The sequence below is a fragment of the Meriones unguiculatus genome, chromosome 12, assembly GCF_030254825.1.
Source record: "Meriones unguiculatus strain TT.TT164.6M chromosome 12, Bangor_MerUng_6.1, whole genome shotgun sequence".
NCBI classification, from domain to species: domain Eukaryota; kingdom Metazoa; phylum Chordata; class Mammalia; order Rodentia; family Muridae; genus Meriones; species Meriones unguiculatus.
Window position 1 is genome coordinate 83781188 of NC_083360.1, and position 14438 is coordinate 83795625.

Below are 14438 nucleotides of genomic sequence, written 5' to 3' on the forward strand. Positions count from 1 at the left end.
GAGGAGACCCTTTCCCCTAGCCTTGGTAACAACGGATCTCCATCTGTTCTCTGTGGATACCTAGATGTTTCATCTGAACAGAGCTATGCAATAGGAGGCATTTTCTGCCTGGCTTTGTCATGCAGTATTTTGAGGTTCATTCAGCTGTGACAGGTATCAGCTCTTCATCCTTATTTATGGCTGAGGAACTATCCATTTGTGTATATTTGCTTCACTTTGTTTATCCTTTTATCTGTTGGTGGGCATTTGGAGTACTTCCACTTTGGGGTTGTCATAGAGGCGGAAGCCCGGACTTTTAGGTGTACCGACATCCCTCCGGTCCTTCTGGGTAGAGTCTAAAGTGTAGAATAATGGGGTTATGATAACAATTTTCTGTTCAACTTTTTGAGGAACCGCCAGGTTATTTTCTGTAGTGGCAAACCATCATAGTTCTAATAGCAGTGCACAAGAATTCCAGTTTTCCCACATCCTCCCCAACGCTTATTCTTTTCTTCGTTTTCAAGCTAAGGTTATTACATTCTTCCCAGTGGTGTGAAGTGGTGCCTCACTATGGTTTCGGTTTGTATCTCCCTCGTGACTAATCATGTTGATCATTTTCTTATGTGTTTTATGGACAGTCACAGGACTGTCCACGATGACCTACCTATGGTGTTTATTTCCCCTTTTTAATATGACCTGAGCTATTGTGTGTACAAAGCATCACTGAGGTTTATCTTCAGCAAATAATTTTCTCAATCTATAATGTGCCTTTTCGCTTTCTTATTTAAGGCTCTTAGCTATGGATAGGGTTTTAATTTGCATGATAGCCAATCCATTTTACTGTCTTATTGCTTCTGGTTTTGGTATTATTATGTTTAAGTATCTATTTTGAAATTCAAAGTCATGAAGATCAATCTTTCCCCCATATTTGAAAACCTTTAAAGCACCAAGCAGTGGTGGTGCATGCCTTTTATCCCATCTCTTGGGAGAAAGGAAGGTCGATTTCTGTGAGTTTGAGGCCAGCCAGGTCTACAGAGTGAGTTCCAGGACAGCCAGGGCTACACAGAGAAACCCAGTCTCAGGAAAAAGAAAAGAAGAAGAAGAAGAAGAAAAAAAGAAAACCTTGAAAGCAGCATTTGTTTATTTGTGTGTGTGTGTATGCATTGTATGTGTGTGCATTTATATGTGTGTTTATAGATCATGAAACTACATAGGAAATCAAGAGGGGAGGACGAAACCTTAAGGAGGTGGCAAGTGGACATGCAATTAAACACTAGGAAAGCAGAGACTAAGTAAGAACAGGGGGAAGAGAACCGGGAGGGAGAGCACAGGGTAAGGAGGTGATGGAGGGGAGCAAAAGACAACATTCTAACTGCACATGTGTATGAAAATGGCGAAACCCATCACTTCATGAATGAACCTACAGAAATTGTTTGATGTATTTGATGAGCATAACTATCATTTTGTCTAGCTTACTATATTACAAATATAACTGAATCAATAAATTAAATGCTTTCAAAGCAAATTTGTGTCCTATATATCCATACTCACAGATGTGTGTGTTCAAATTCTGTTCGTGTGTATGATACATATATGTATAAAGTTGCATATAACCTAAAAGACTTACTCTATGGTCTTCAGATCTGGCAAGAAAGCATTTCACCTGCTTTCCGTGTGTGTGTGTGTGTGTGTGTGTGTGTGTGTGTGTGTAGTTTAGGTTTTACATGTGAGAAAAGGCATGCTATTTATGATTCTGAGTATGCATATTGTATTGTTTTTTAACAGAACAATTTCCACTTGCATCCATTTTCCTACAAATGTGACTATTCACTTTTCTGTATAGCTGCACACAATTCCGTGCACATTGTGTCTTCTGTCCCATGCATGTGATTTAGTCTCCTGTTCACGGGCATCTAGGCTGGCTCTGTGGCATGCCCATGATGAATGGCACAGCTACAGATGTAGGTGAGTGAGTGTCTCTGGTGTGTCGAGTTAGAGTCCTGTGGATGTATTCCCGGAGATGTACAGCTAGGTTATGTTGCAGTAACTGTTTCTTGGGGAAACTCATTACCACAGGTTCTCAACCTGTGGGTTGTGACTCCTCTGGGAGTCATGCATATCAGACATTTACATTACGACTTAAAACAGTGGCAAAATTACAGTCGTGAAGTAGCAGCATAATAAACTTTAGGTTGGGGGTCACCACAGCATGAGGAGCTCTATTAAACAGCCACAGCATTAGGAAGGTTGAGAGCCACTGCTCTATACTGATGTAGCTGCACTTGCTCACTTTTCCAACAGCAGTGAACAAGGTTCCATTCTTCCTGCGTTCTTGCCAGCACTGGTTATGATTAAATTTTTATGATATTCTTCTTAGAGTGAGATGGGATCTGAAAGCGGTTTTACTTCGAATCTCTCTCCTGGTTAAAGATGTTGAGCTCTATTCAAGTGTTTTTGTTTTGTTTTGGCCATTTCATGTCTCTGTTCAGGTCGTCACCGCATGCACTGATTGGACGATTTGATTTTCTCTGGTTTTTAATTTGTTTGGTTATTTGCATACCCTGGACATTAGCCTCTGTTCTGAGGTGTAGTTGTTAGAGACTGTTCCCCATTCTCTAGCCTGTGTCTCCACACTGGTGATCATTTCCTTTGTTGTTTGCAAGCTTCTTAATTTCTTGTAATTTATCAATTCTTAGGACTGTTTCCCCGGCTTTTGAAGTCCTGTTCAGAAAATCCTTGCCTATTCCTACATCTTGAAGTGTTTTACCCATGTTTTTGTAGCAGTTTATATTTAGGGTATTAAATTAAGGTTTTTTTTTTTATTATTCATTTTGATTTGATTTTGGTGGAGAGTGGAAGACAGGGCTCTAGTCTCATTCCTCTGTGTATTTTCTCAGCAAGATTTCCTAAAGTCCATCTTTTCTCCAGTACATGCTTTTAATGGTGTACTATTTACTTTTCTGTTGCTGTGGGAAAACATCACGAGATGTTATAAAACTTATAAAAGGAAGAGTTTATTGAGGAATAAGATCTTTCATGGTGGGGCGAGCATGACAATAGACAGCTGGACCAGGATGCTGAGAGGTGCATCTTAACTACAAACCCTGTTGTTCACCCGGAAGCAGGGCTATAGACTCTCAGAACCCAACCCTAGCGAAGTACTTCCTCAAGGAAGGCTGCACATCCCTAAACCTGCCCAGACAGAGCTGCCAACTGGGGACTGGGTGTTAAAACACACAGACCTATGGAGGACATTGCTCATTCAAAGCACAGACTACAGCTTCGTCGAAAAATTAGGTGACTGTAGCTGTGAGTTTATTGCTGGCTCCTTTATTCTATCCCATTGGTCTGTGTGTCTGTTTTTGAGACAGCACCACGCTGTTTTTGTTAATATGGCTCTCTAATGTGATTTGGATGGGTATAGTTGTTCCTCCAGAACTGCTCTTCTGCTGAGGGTTACTTAAACTATTTGGAACCATACGGGCTCTGCTATAATGAATTAACCCTGCATCTCTGCAAGGATTCCAACTTAGTCTGGAGTATGCTTTTCTGATGTGTCCTTGAGCTCTATTTGTAAGAATTTGGTTGAGAACTTTGCATACATATTTCATGAAGAAAACTGGTTTGTACTTTTCTTTCCTTGTTGTGTCTGGTTTTGACATCAGGCTAATGCTGGCTTCATAGGATGAGTTTGGTGTTGTTGCTTTCCTTATTATTTTATGAAACAGTTTGAGGAGCATTGGCATTAGCTCTTAGTTAAAATTTTAGTAAAATTGTGCAATGAACCTGTTTGATCTTTAACTTTTCTTTGCTAGGAGCCTTTTTTTTTTTTTAAATTACAGCTTCAATCTTGGTGATCAAGAAGGATTTGTTTGTTATCTGTATCTTATTGATTATTTTGGTATGTCATATATGTGTAAGAATTTATTCTAGATTTTTCACCTTTTAAATATATGTTTCAAACTACTCTTCAATTTTTTTTTTTTTTTTTTTGTATTTCATTGGAAACTGTGGTAACACCATTTTGATCTTCAATTTTATTATTTGGGGTATTTTTCTTTTTCTTTTGATTAGTTTGGCTAGATGTTTGTTAATCTATTCTTTTTCCAAAACTAACTCTTTGTTCTATGCATTGTTCCTACATTCTCTGTGCCATTAATTTCCACCCTGATCGTTACTATTTCTTGCCATCTACTGTTCTTGTTTGTTTGAATTGATCTTATTTGCTTGTTTGGGATCTTTCTGATTTCAAAATGTAAACACCCACAGCTATAAAAACTCTCTTCTTACAGCTTCCTTAGCTCTATTCCACACATGCTGGTAAGTCTGGCTTTCACTTTCATTTAATTCCAGGACCCTCGCACTCTCCTTTTTGATTTCTTTAGTGACATATTAGTCTCTAAAGAGTGTGTCCTTCACTTTCCATTTGTTCACATACTGTTTTTCTTGCTATTGATTTCTATCCAAGATTATTTTGATTTTGTACTTTGTATTTGGTAATACTTTATTCCTGGCTTAGAAAGTGTTCTCTTTTAGAAGAGTCTCTGGGCTGCTGAGGAAAATGTGTATTCTGTTTCTGTTGGTTAGAATATTTGTAAATATCTGTTAGTTCTGTTTGTTATGGTATAGTTTAATTCAGGTTTCTTTGTTAATTTTTAAATTGTGTGGTTTAGCTAGAAATGGTAATTGAGCTCTGAAACCATCCACTGTTTTTTTTAATCAAGACCTATTCAATTACTTAAATCCATTGATGTTTATTTTATAAAATTGGTAGTCTCAACATTTGGTGCATATACATCTACAATTGCTATATCATATTGATAAATTACTCCTTTTATTAGTATTGTGACATTTGTAATCTCTCCTGATCGGTTTTGTTTGAAATCTACTTCATCAAGTATCAGAATAGCTATACCCTATTTTCAATTTCTATTCCCTTGTTTTTCATTCTTCAATTCTCAGTCTGTGGGTGTCCTTACCAGAAAGCTGATTTATACAGAGACAGCAGAAGATTTGATCTAATTTTTTGTACTTCTTTCAGCCAGTATGAGTCTGCATTGGTGAGTTGAGATCATTTATATTTAAGGTTATTACTGAGCTATGTTTACTAATTCTTATAGTTGGTTGTTTTGCTGGTTGGTTGGATTACTGTTGTTTTGGTTTGTTCATTTGCTTTTGTTTTGGTTTTCTTCCACCCTTGTTAATATGTGCTGTGTGCTGACTCACTGTATTTGACATGATAAATTCCTTCCTAGCTCTCCTTTGTTTAACAATAGCTCTCATAAATTTTCTTCTTTTGAAGACTCTATATGTATTCCTGGCTGACCTGGAACCTGCTATATAGACCGAGATGGCCCTGAACTCACAGGATTCTGACTCTGCTTTCCTATGGCTAGGATTAAAGGCACGTGCTTATCTTTTTAATATTTATTTTATTATTTTTTTATTTTATGTGTGAGTATGTATGTCTCTATGCACGTAGGTCATGTGTTTGTGAGTTCTCACGGAGGCCAGCAGAGGGCATCTGACTCTTTGGAGTTGACTGTGAAGCACCCCATGTAGTGATGGGAACAAACACAGGACTTCTGGGAAAGTAGAAAACACTCTCCACTGCTGGCCATCCTGCAGTCCTGTGAATTTTATTCTTTCTTGTGCTCTCATAATTGAGACGATCTTTCTTCCTCCTCGGTGCATAGGATTCCTTTAAATGCAATACAGTCTTCCTGGTTATGGGATGCTTTAGTTTGTACTTATATTCAGATGTCCTAATTTTGAAAGATAGCTCAGCTAGATATAGCACTCCCATTTGGCAATCACTTTTTGAGCTTGAAAGATATCATTTTATGCTTTCATGGCTTAGAGGGATTAAAGGCATGTGCTCTTTAATATTTATAAGGGATGTTTGTTTTTCTGGTGTTTCTGCCTTTGTAGAAGAGTTCAGATTTTCTTCTTTATTAGATTGTATCTGGTTTCTTTGTCTCTTCTGGATTGGTTGAAGGGTATCTTATCATCCAGTGGGTTGCTTTTTAAGGTTCTGCTCTTACTACCACAAAGCAAAAAGGAAAGAAGCTGCTGTAACAGCAACAATAAGCCATAGAAAAATACTTTTGAAGAAGTTAAAATAGATGACATTGCTCAGATATATTGCTACTGAGCATAGAACAGAAAATAACAAAGACTGAAGATCCCAGGGTAGAATGTGCAATGATGTTAAATTTGTTTAGAGTCAGAGAACAGCTGTCTTTAAGGTCTGACAGATGAGAAGTGGCAGGAATAAGCACGCATCTGAACTGTCTGACTGAAAGGTGCGTCTGTCACACTCCACCCTGCTCCACACTCTATTATTGCTCAATGACAAGGAGCAGGGATGAAAACCCACATTTGCTGTGTCCACACAACATACAGAGCCTTATGAAGGCACTTTAGTATCCGTCTTCCCACATTTATCCTGCCATCCTTGAGTAAGATGCTGACACTCTGGTTTTTCACAAAGCAAAATGAGGCTCAGTGGATTATAATTTACTGTACATCATATATGGCTTCACCTTTGCTTCATCTCAAATTGCCTTGACTCCCAAGAGTACTTAGAGGAGACTGCAGTGTGGTAAAGTGGTCCTTCAGAGACAGATAATAGAACAATCATGCTCAAGTTTTAGTCTGTTGCTGTGATAAATGCCATAATGAAAAGCACCTATGGGAGGGAAGGGTTTATTTCATTTTATACTTCTAGGTCACAATCCATCAGTGAGGGAAGTTAGGATAAAAACTCAAGGTAGGAACCATAGGCAGAGACCACAGAGGAATGCTGCTTGCTTGGTTGCTCTCCGGCTCATGCTAATCCAGCATTTTTACACAGTCGCAGACCAACCTGGATAGGAATAGTGATGCCCACAATAGACCGGGCCCTCCGCAATCAAGCACCAGTCAAGACAATCTCTTTCAGGCATGACTTTTGTCTAGTCTGATCTGAGCAATTTCTCAACTGAGCTTTCCTCAGATGACCCTAAGCTATGCCAAGTTGACAGCTGAAACTAACTAGAGCATCTGTTTTGTTTTGCTTTCTGTTGTGATAAACGGTATGACAATACTCTCCCCCAGAAAATAAAAAACAAAACAGACAAAACTTAGGAAAGGAAAGGTTTTTTTTTTTGTTTTGTTTTGTTTTGTTTTGTTTTTTTTTCCAGCTTAATTTTTCTAAGTAATACTCCATTACCAAGGGGAGTCAGGGCAGGAACTGAAGGCTCACCTATTGCTTTCTCTGGCTTCGTCAGCTAACTTTCTATACAACCCAGACTGACAGCCTAGAAATGACACTGATAAGTGTTCATAGATATTGACTCTACTCTTAGGCAATATAATTTGCTGCTTCTGAAACATGATGGTAGTTCTATATCACTACAAAGCAATACAAACTAATGACATGATTTCCCATTTTAATATTTTTCTTCTGTCATTCTTTCTTAAATTTTTGGTGTATTTTTTTGGGGGGGGCATGAGTCTTAGTTATTAGAAAGAGAGGCCCATTAAAAGTGGCTTATGAAAACGAAGGGGAAAGTGCACCAGCTTGCTTCATAGTGAGGCTCAGCTTAATAGCATGGCTGTAAAGTTATATTTAGGATCCTGTCTCTCTTGCTGCTTTGGCTGCTTTGCTCTGGCTGGCTTTATTTTCCAGAGAGTTCTTGTGACAGCAAGATGGCCACTGGCATCACCAAGAAAGCACTTGAACAGTTTAGCCACCTCAAGTGGAAGATAAATCAGCCCTACAGTGGTTTTAGGACTGCCTAATCAGTGCCCACCTCTGGACCCCATAATGTAGCCAGGGAGTTGCTGAACCCTTATTGGTTGTATCGGGGTCACATGACCAACTCATTCTCTACTGGATAGTAGGATTTGCATTGGGAATTGTGTGTTCATATTCACACCTCCACAAGGCTTAGACCATGCATGGTCTTCCCAGATGCATCTAATTCACTAATGACTTCAGACTTCCTAGAGTTGCTGAGCACGTGCAAGAGAGCTGCCTGACAACGAACAATGAATTTATCACAGCCATTTTTATGCCTTTCAAGGACATCATACATGAAGTGAGTGACGTATGACTTCCCTTATGTCATGAGTGTTAGCCACGGGGGGGGGGGGTTATTAATAGAAGCTATTGGGAAAATCCTTAAGTATTCTTACAAAACAAACAAACAAAAAACAAAAGCTGTATGACAATGCCAGTCAGTTTGTATCCTCTTAGAGAGCCCATATTTGTTTTCAGGGTCCCTACTCTTGTCTCTTTACCATAGGGCATTGTAAATATAAGAGATGAAGCCAGTTTCTTAGCCGCCCTGTCAGTATCCCAGTGAGGTAGGAAGTTTATGGAGAGGCACTGGCTTCAGAACCTATGAGGAGGATGTAGGTGAGGGATTTTCAGCCTCCAGGAACCGTTCCTGGGGTGAGGAGTGGTGCTACATGATAGGGAGAGCAACAACAGTCTTCTAAGCTGGCTTCCACCCTAGCTCCATCATTCAGTCACTGAACAACTCAGCTTGCATTTCTGTTACTGTACTTGCAAGTCTACTTCTTGACACTTCATGCTTCTGGGATGTTTTGTGGGGATCAAACGCAACACTCTAGAACATTGTTTTTTGACAGAGCTTTGTTCATTTGTTTTTAAGTCCCACTGTTAACTCAGTCAGCTCCTGTCATCCCCTGTCACCACTGTACATTGTTGGCTTCCAGCCTTTCAGGTGTGATACAGCAAGACAGTTTTTTTTCTTATATTTTTCTAATCTCCCATTTTTTTTTTTTTTAAAAAAATCTATTTACTGTGCTGGTAGATTTGGGGAAGGTCCATGGATTTTAGGTATAGATAATGTGAGAGTCCTGACTGTACAGCTTTGGGACAAGTTGCTTATTTACCAAGCATTTATTTCCTTCATCTGTGAAATGGGAACAATTCCCATAATTTATGAGAATGTTGCTGCGGGCTGGAGGGAACATGGACCTCAGTAGTCCTTCATGAGAGTTTCCTCCCATCTCAGAGCTCACACTCCAGAATTAGAGTGAAAACATTTCCCCAAGATTATTCTAAATCCAAAGAAAGGTTAAGTGGCAGGGAGGGGCTAACCTCAGTGTGTGATCAGGTCATGGCATAATCAAAGACACAGGGCTGGCACCGTGAATGGTCTCCTAACTGAAGGATTTCTAAGGGGTCTCTAAGAAGGTGGAAATCTTTGCATGTTTCTCTTTCAGTGCTGGCTATAGAATCCAAGCCTCCGAGAAAGCTAAGCAAGCACTCTTTCTCTACAAAAAGCCAGGGAATGGTTTGGTAAGCCTGAAGATCACTACCTTTGAGCTATATACTATTCCCTGATTTTTAGTTTTTAAAGACATACATTGACAGTGGGTTTTTAAAACGAGAGAGACACGGTGGGGCAGTCCACACTAATATAAAGAGTACATTCTCAATGTGGTGGCAACAAAGTGTCTTTCATTTTCTTCATATTAATAATCATAAGTATTTCAGGAAATTGGATGGGTCAGGAAAGAAGAATTCTGGCCCTAGGGAGTTTGGTTTTATGACCAATAGAATCATAAAGTGGATTGTCTGTTGACCCACTGTTTGGTGGATTAGCTCACAAGTGCAGGGGTGTAACTATCACTGTGAATGATGGTGTTCTTGAAGGACCACTTTGACCCTCATCTCAAAGCAAGCTAGTGATGCTCCTTTAAAGGCTGAATAAATCTTCAAGGATACTGACCCCTCATCCTCAGAGCCTCGAAATGCTGCTGTATTTGGTCACTGGAGATGTGATTACATGACATAGGTTGTGATAGAAATGTTGTGGGTTATCTTTGTGGGCCTTAAATATGATTTCAAATATCCTTATAAAAGAGCAGCAGAAGGCCTGGGAAGATGGCTCACTGGAAAAGAATGTTTGCTATGTAAGCAGGAGAACCTGAGTTTACATACCCAGCACCCACATAAAGGTGGGCATGGTTGTCTGTGCCTGCACCTCTATCACTGGGAAGCTAAGATAGGAGGATCCTAGGAGCTCACTGGCCTCATTGAAATGATGAGCTTTAAGTTCACGGAGGCTTACAAGGCAGAGAGCTTTAGAGTAAGAAACTGGACATTTTCCTGTGGACATCATATTCACATGCAGGGTTCACATACACTCTCACACACCCACACCAAACACACACATCATAAACACACACCACATATACACCACACACACACAGCCACTCACACATACATACACACACCATCCACACATACCACATACATACACACCATGCAGTTTTAAAAAAGAAAGCAATAAATGGATATTGAACCTTCTTAGAAGAGGAGGAGGAAGTGGAAGAGGAGGAGGAGGTAAAAGAGGAGGAGGAGGAATCAATATGGTCACCAGAGAGTTGAAGCTAATTGGAGTGATACAAAGAATCCAAGAATGTCATTAGCCACCAGAGACTGAAAGAGACAAGGGCCAGTTCTTCTGAGTGTCTGAAGGTAGCAGAGCCCCGTTGACACCTTGATTTCTAATGTCTTGCCTCCAGGGGAGATTATGTTGTTTTAAGGCACAATATTTATGATCCTTTGCCACCATTACCATGAGAAACACCCTCTGGCCTTTCCCCCAAATTTTATTAATTTGAGCAGGACTGTGAATACTTTAGCTGCTTCTTCTTTTCCTCCTCTTCCTCCTTTTTCCTCTACTACTACTACCAAATGAGCTCACAAAATAAGTCCATCCACATTCCAGGATGTCAGGAGAGAGAGCATGGGTCAGAGCTGAATGGCCCTCAGAGATTACCCAATGCTCTGAGTTGGAAGAAGAAGAAACAGACACAAACAGTGAGGTTCTTGTGTAGAAGCCTAGGTGCACCTCACCATAGCAAGGGTCTGACTCAAGATTCAAGTTTCCTGACCAAGTGCTTCCTGAGAACCTCTGGCTCAGCAAACACACAGGAAAGAATCTCTTGAAACATCCCCTGTGACACTGACTTTCTAAAATGAAGTTCAGATTGGCCCTTTCGCTCTTGCCATGGGCCAAAGGTAGAACTGGAGAACAGGAGACAGCAAATTGTCTTGAAGAACCAAGATCACAGCAGGCATTGGAAAGAGATCCCTAGTGCAGAGAGAGAGTATATGTGGCTAGGTGTGTTGGACTCTAGGACCTGAGGGCTTGGCCAGAATCCTTTCTTTGCCACATCCTAGGTTGTGAAAATAGCTAATAACTAGAAAGCATGCCAAAGGGATACTCCAACAGACATGCTCTATCAACTAGTGAGCACTACAAAATGAACCTTCATAGTCTGTTTCAATTTTGTTCATTCTTTCCAACTGTCACATTTTAATTCATATTGTCATTACTTCACTTTTGCTGTTAGCATTTTAGTTGGCCTTCTGGACTCTCCTGTGGCTTTTCTATACATTCTAAGAGGGTGTCCCTCCTCGTATACCTGCTGCCATGTTCTCTCACAGAATCCATCTTCATCTACCCAGTGCCATAGTCTCTCACGGAAATCCATCCATATATACCCCTGCCATGTTTGGTCATGGAATCCTTTCATAATCGTTAGCACCTTTCAATGCCTCTCCATCTTCCTGATGTGGAAGAAGGAAAACATTTCCCAATTTTAGAGTCATCTTTCCTAATTAAAGCTTTTTAAGAGAGCTGAAAACTTTGTCTTCCTGGTCCAGTTGCCATGATGCCCCAGAGCAGTGTGGGGCATCATGATGGCACAAAGGCTCCGGGCCTTCTCCTCTTCCCTCTTGGTCCCTATCTGAGGCCTGATCTCAGTATCACAGTGCTGAGTAGCTAGTGGAATCTGACCAGCTGTTCATCTCTTTTGTGGGCACGCTTTTGCCTGTCCTGCTGGCTAACTCCGGGAGATTTTTTTTTTCCTAACTTGATGGGCTGATACTCTCTATACCTATAGAGACTTTACTAACACAGGGTACCCGATTCTTTTATTTCAGCTCTAGAAGCTGTACTAACTGTCATCCCCACCTTTAGGGGCTCAGAGCTCAGCCCCTGGAAGAGCCATTGGGGAGACTTATATTGAGGATGGTATTATTAAGCAAAAAGAACAAGATGCTACATTAGCACACAATAGTGGAGCTCTGAGGCAAGGGTGTGAAAGGAAGGCTACTTTGAGAGAGTGACATCTGGAACGTAAGGGGGAACTGGCCAGCCAGGGTCCTCGGACTAGTGGGAAGGTCTACAGTCAAGCCTACACCTAGAAGGAACCTCCCTCTTCCTTTCTGCTAGATGTAGCAGAAAGCCTCAAGCCACTCCCCAGAAGCCCACCGTTATCCAATCGCAGACACATGTGGGATGGCTGGAGGCAGGGCAGTGTGGTGTCCTGAGCGTGGGGCCGGCTCCATGCTCTGCCTTTGCTACTGTAGGCTCTGAGATTTAGTGAAACACTTATCTGATCCATAACTTCCATATTTGGGAAACCAAAATGATATGCAGCCAAGCCCCTGTAAGCGACTAATGAGATAATGAACATGAATGCAGTTTAACTGGTAAGCACATGAACTAAAGAGAGGAGGCTGCCCAAAGGTCATCTGATCCAACATCAAGGTAGAACAAGGGGCAGGAAATGCTGATTCCATAGGACAGTCTTCTCACCCTGATTTGGATTCTGGAGTCCTATTATTGCCACTAATATACATGCTTTCTTGATAATATCTAAAGCATCAAGAGCTACATTTTAATTATTAGCTGCATAACTCAGCCATGGCAAAGGAGACAGCCCTTCTTTTCAGTGAAGTCACTGAAATTCTATTTGCCTGACTTAATGGACCCCATTATCTCCTCATATCTCTGGGGCTTGGGGGGGGGGAGGCTATGTCTTTCCCTGATGGTACATGGCTCTGTAAGGGGATTGTTAGGTTGAACTCTGCAAACAAAATGACCAAACACAGGCTGGCAGAAATCAGCTGGTTTGGACTCTGTAGAAATGTCTTTGCATTTTGAGGAACAAAGCTATGTTACTGAACTGGTTTGGCGCTGAGAACACCAAACATCACATAAACTGTGGGCTGCCGGGAGGTGTCAAATGTTAACCACACAGAGACTAGCCATACTTACAGGTGGGTGAAATGGAATAAAGATCCATAACACAGATCCAGCGAGGCACAGCAGTTTTCTTTTCTTTTCTTTTCTTTTCTTTTCTTTTCTTTTCTTTTCTTTTCTTTTCTTTTCTTTTCTTTTCTTTTCTTTTCTTTTCTTTTCTTTTCTTTTCCTTTCTTTCTTTCTTTCTTTCTTTCTTTCTTTCTTTCTTTCTTTCTTTCTTTCTTTCTTTCTTTCTTTCTTTCTTTCCTTTTGCAGGCATTTGTTGGTAAAGCAAGATGGACACAAGGCTCCGAGTGCCTAGTCAGTGTCAGCTTGAAGCAGTTTCTACTGCTAGTGAGCAAAGCCGAAGGGGTGGCAGAGGTCGGCTAGGTAACTGCTCCACTGCCCCAGACTGCTTACAGAGGTCTGTTGCAGGGCCTGAATGCAGCCTGTAAGTCTGTGCTAAGTTCTGCCTGACCTTGAGTGAAGGATCTAGGTGTGGCACTGCTGATTACTAACCTCCAGGGTAGAATAGGGGCTCAGCAAAGAGCAAAGTCTCTAAAAGAACGGCGCACCCCCTTTCTTTGTGTGTCTTGGAGCATCTCCTCCCAGCCCCTTTGGACTGAGTGGTTTCCTCTTTCGGAAGGCCAGATCACAACAAATGGCTGTGGGTACAGGCTACCCATGGAATTTTAATTGGCAAATGCCCAAATACCACCACCAGTGTGTGTGTGTGTGTGTGTGTGTGTGTGTGTACTGAACTGTATGTGAAGTATAAAGTATAGTATCTGAATCTGGTGTGCATGTACTGTTTTACATATTGCATTGTATGGTATGCATTTCTGGTATATAGGGCATGCGTATAGAATGTTATCTATATAATGTGTGCTACATGTATGTGGCCTGTGTTCACACAAATATATGTGACTTGTGTATGTTGTGTGTAGGAGGATAGTGTGCTGAGGTGGGCATGTGCATGTACTAAACATTTGAAATGGGAATTTCATTTGGCAATCTCTCCAGGCCGAACTCTCAGCTATCAACTCTCTGCTAGCATGGTCCCAGGCCTACAAGAGCTCAGAAAGTCAAATACTGACAAGTAGGTTGCATGATACAATTGGCCTGGACCCTGTCCCCATGGGGTACTTGATATATATTTTAACTTAATTTTTTAGTATCGTATGAAGTACACAAATGGGACAGTATAGGCGGTCAAACACTATCCAAGCTCATTTATCTTGCGAGTAGTGGGACCAGGTTTTAACCTGCTCATGCAGTCAGCCCAGGCCACAACGAGGTGGGAGATGGGGAGCTATATATAGTCAGAGGAGGTAGTAAAAAAGGATAGGGACATTTAAATCCTATTGTTAGACCCTGGAAGGCCTCCCACTCCCGGGAGGT